The sequence below is a fragment of the Limulus polyphemus genome, unplaced genomic scaffold, assembly GCF_000517525.1.
Source record: "Limulus polyphemus unplaced genomic scaffold, Limulus_polyphemus-2.1.2 Scaffold647, whole genome shotgun sequence".
NCBI classification, from domain to species: domain Eukaryota; kingdom Metazoa; phylum Arthropoda; class Merostomata; order Xiphosura; family Limulidae; genus Limulus; species Limulus polyphemus.
The window spans coordinates 247,375-252,125 of record NW_013666257.1 but is presented as its reverse complement, the minus strand read 5'-3'; the positions used below and the strand labels follow the sequence as shown (position 1 = coordinate 252,125).

The 4,751-nt window shown below is 31.7% G+C and overlaps 1 long non-coding RNA gene across 1 annotated transcript; it reads left to right on the top strand.

The window, feature by feature from the left end:
* Positions 1-12: 12 nt before the first annotated feature.
* LOC111085835 lies at positions 13-4,449 on the top strand. The gene is made up of 2 exons (XR_002610613.1): positions 13-538; positions 4,208-4,449. It is a non-coding gene; the product is annotated as an uncharacterized LOC111085835 (long non-coding RNA).
* The last annotated feature ends 302 nt before the right edge of the window (positions 4,450-4,751 follow it).

The window sequence follows — 4,751 nt, the reverse complement described above, 5'->3', positions numbered from 1 at the left end:
CAAACTCTTGTAAGTAGCACAGGTTTAGAGTATCAGGCTTATTTTACTATTAATTTTATTTAATTTTAATCCCTATAAATCGTCGAAAAAATATGTCGGAAATGTGAGTAAAAAACTACATGGATAATCTGTCAGAAGATATAAAACAGTTCATGGGTAGCACATTTAGTAATTATATGTGATAATATGGTGTATGTGTATCTCCATGATAACATTACTTTTATTTTATTTATTTCTTAGTCCATATAATACTGGATAATCTGTCAGAAGATATAAAACAGTTCATGGGTAGCACATTTAGTAATTATATGTGATAATATGGTGTATGTGTATCTCCATGATAACATTACTTTTATTTTATTTATTTCTTAGTCCATATAATATGATTTTTACGTATTATTTAAAAAACAGACTATACTGGAGATGTGTGATTATTGCCATTATAAATTTGCTTTTTTTTTCTGTAGGAAATAACTAGTGTTGACCAGTTTGAAGCTTTTTCTGGCGAAGGAAAGATCTTAAGACAAAAGAAATAAAGGTTTTTTAACTTGTAGCAAATAGTGTTTTAGTGTGTTTTGTACACCTCTGGACATATACTGTAATTTGTATGAAAAAAAAACACAGTGCTTCTTGTTCAGATTGTTCAATTCCACATTCCTTGCTGCAGTTTTCTTTATTCAAATTGAAAAACTGTTTACTTTCTTCCAGAAATCCCAGTTATCTTTTTTTATTCACAATATATTAGTCAGCTAAAGTTTTCTGTATTTCTTTTTTAGCTGAGCATTATACACATTATAATGCTAATAATACACATTAAATCCATCATTTTTTCTTCAGTTTGTTACAAATTAGGTTCAGTTGAAATTATTGGATTGTTTGTTTAAAATTCTCCAAGGCTGGTGTGTCAAGTATTCAGCTATGAAAGACATTTGTGTAACTGGCAGAAGGTGATTTTGTTACAGTAGTATCTGTGTCATTCTTCGTAAACCAGGACTAATTTAAGGATAATACTCAGCTTCTGGGAAATATTAGTATTTCAAAAATTAGTGAAACAAATCATTTTTTCAAAGTAAATTTTAGTTTTATGGCTTGTAATGAAAGATATGTAGGCTGAGTAGCTTATCTGATGTAAATAATGTGTGAAGTTGTTTATTATGTGGTGTTATATCACACTTGGACATCTTCATACATCCAGTTTGATGATGATCGACTTGGTGGTAAGGGCATTTGACTCCCAATCTGGGAGTTGTGGGTTTGGATCCCATTCCCAAACATGCTTGCCCTTTCAACCATGAGAGCATTGTAATGTGAAAGTCGATCCCACTATTCGTTGGTAAAGAGTAGTCTGAGAGTGGGCATTGGGCTGCCTTCCCTTTAGTCTATCACATCAAAAATAGGGATGGCTTGCATAGATAACTCTCAAGTAGCTTTACATGAAACTTCAAATGAAATTGACAATGATTTACTAATAATTAGTATAGTAGCTCTATAAACCCTATATCTGTGTTGGATTTAAATAGATGGGGGTAGCATAACATGGTAGTTTCAGTGGAAAACAAAAATTATCCACATTTTATAATATGTAGCACTTTTAGCTACATAGTTGTTAAATTTGAAACTTAGAGCTGCTAATCTTTGGTTTATATGGTAGTTGGTTAGTGTTATAATAAATATTACTTTTTAAATGCAGGCATTTTAAGGACATGATTTAAGCCATTAGATAATGGTGGTAGATGAGTCTGTTTTTTATTTTATTTTAAAAGGAAGATAAGCTGGCAAAATATATAGTAGGATTGTTTTTGCTGCATTAGGTTTCATGAATTTTGTTTTAGTAAAGTGAAAATTACCAAGGTGACTCAATATATAGCTTTCAGATGTTCTTGTTTCTTACCCCGATTGGCTACAAAGGTTACGAGACTAATCAGAGGGGTTGGAAGATGTTTTTTTTATTGAGTTTGATTTTCTCAACTACAGTCTCGTACAGAGATTTAAAATTCTCGACACTGATATATGTACATGTTTTAAGTGAAGGAATTAGCAGTGGCATTTCTGGGATTTGGGGTGGGGATGTGTCAAATGTTATTACATGCAAAAGAAATAGGCCCTGTATCTTTAAGAAGTGTTTATTTATTATTTTCAATTATCGAAAAAGTCGACATAACTTAAGCTCTCTTTGCACACCTTAGCAATAGCCTCGTGCTTTTTCAAACTACCATTAAACCCACTCCCTTGGTCCCATCTGGCTGGAGCTACTTCCTTCTCTTGCATGGCCAGGTGGTTAGGGTACTCGAGTCACAATCTTCTGGTCGCAGACTTGAATCCCCATCCCACCCAACATGCTCGCCCTTTCAGCCGTGGAGGCATTATATTGTGACAGTCAATCCCACTATTAATTGGTAAAAAAGTAGCCCAAGCATTGGTGGTGGGTGGTGATGACTAGCTGCCTTCCCTCTAGTTTTTCACTGCTAAATTAGGGACGGCTAGCGCAGATAGCCCTCGTGTAGCTTTGCTCAAAATTACATAAGTTACATAACTACCCTGCTTGCCCCCAGAAAATTTACACTTTAATGTCAGTAGTAGTCACAATGTATGGAGAATTTATAGAATTAAACCTGATATGGGGAGGGGGGGTACACAGAACTCTCCAATGGAGTTTACCCCACTAGATATTAGCTGTCAGTGATAAAATATTGTAAATATAAATTCATGTATACATGTATATATCAGTGGTGAAATAAACAAAAACTTAATTGATATATATATAAAGTGAAGAATATAGAACCAAAATATATGGTATACAGGGGTGGTAATTAATCTAAGTAGGTTGAGGAATGGTAAAAGATAAGATATTATCCACACAGTCCTGAAAAATATTAAATTTACTTAGAACAGTTAGGGAAACTTAAAATTTTTTGTAAGGTCAGTAATGTATTATCTTTATCAAATACAACAGTATATATGCTAGTTTTGGGAATCGACTTTCAATTTTTTAATGAAACTGTAGATCTGAGATATTGTATTTTTAAGTAATAAAGTTTCCTTTCCATTGCTTCTCATGCACTAGCTGTTTGAAACTTTTGTACTGTGAACATGTAATCAGTTTTGATAAATGATATTGGTTTATAGTGTATTTAAAATTGTCCATAATTTATGCTGAACTGTTAAAATAGTATTCAATGTATAATGATGAATATAAACTTCTGCAAAGCAACAAAAAAAATCCACAAAAATGATATTATTAAAGAAAGATTAGTCTTGAGAGACCTTCTGTAACTTGTTACTTTATTTATAAATTCTACTTGTTAACTTGAGTAATACAGTTTGCACTAACGTGAGGTATAAACATCCTTATGTGAAAGTATTCGTAACACATGTCCAATCAATTACAAAATTCTCCCAGTGGCACAGCGGATTTACAACACTAGAAACCAGGTTTTGATACCCGTGGTGGACAGAGCACAGATAGCCCGTTGTGTAGCTTTTGGCTTAACTACAAAAAATGACGAAACATTATTATCTTCGAGATGATTTACACATTTTGGTAAAATTAATGAAAGTATAATTTTGATCTCTGGTGTAAATGCAAGTTCTGAAACCTGCTGTTCAACGTTAATTGTTTAACATGGTTAATAAATCTGGTATATGATGATAATCTTAAGTTATATGTGACCTTCAATGAACTACAAATGATTTTTGAACTACTCTATATGAGAGTAAGAAACACAAAATATTTCTACTGGTTAATGAAAAAATAACAATCATTTCTGAAGTTTAAGACCATTTTCATAGACATGGTGAATCGGTGGCCTAAGTGAAGATTTAGGTTTCAGTTTTAGTTGTGTGTTGTTTCAAAGTATTTACTTGCAACTCAGTTTGTTCTCGGGAACCTCTGGGGCTGATTCTTATATTAACTAAGAGTTTGTGAATCACTTTCAGGCATGTAAAAAATACACAATATACAGATAGATAGAAAACTTTACATACAGTTTTTTTTTCCTAGACAAGTTGAGAGTAAAATGAGAAAGAATTATGAAGTATTTGTGCCGTTAACATCTTTGCTAGATTAAACAATTTCTCAAGAAGGGAATTTCAAATTTTAATATAGAATAAGTTGATAAAAGTTAATGTTTATGTGAGAAACAGTGCTTTAAGTAACTACTTTCCTTTTATTGAAAAAATAAGAAACCTTGTGATATTTTGTTCCTAGGTGTATTAACTTGAATGTGGACTGACCCTGTTTTGAACAAGTAATGTTGACTATAATTCCAAGTATATCTTCATGAAATGTGATACGTTTTAGTCAACGATACAAATCTGTTGTACAACAACACATCAGTTGTATTACTAATGTTTTTATACTAAAAATATGTCTGAAAAATGCTGAAGTCAATCTGACTCCATGAAAGGTGGTTGTCCTATAAAAATAAATATCATTTTTTCGATCTTAAAGTTTGCAAATTGTATTTCCTTAACCTTTATAACCTACTAAATTCACATTTATAGTCTTTTGAGTATCCGTATATATATATATATTGTATTTGCGTAACCTTCATAACCTATTAAATTCATATCTATAGTCTTTTGAGTATCCGTATGTATATTGTATTTGCGTAACCTTTATAACCTTCTAAATGCACATCTACACAGCGTGGTCACAATAGACACCACCTTTTCAGAAAAAATTAAATTTTCAGTCATATTCACATGAATTGATATATTTATAATTTAATTAATATCTAGTAGATCTTCCT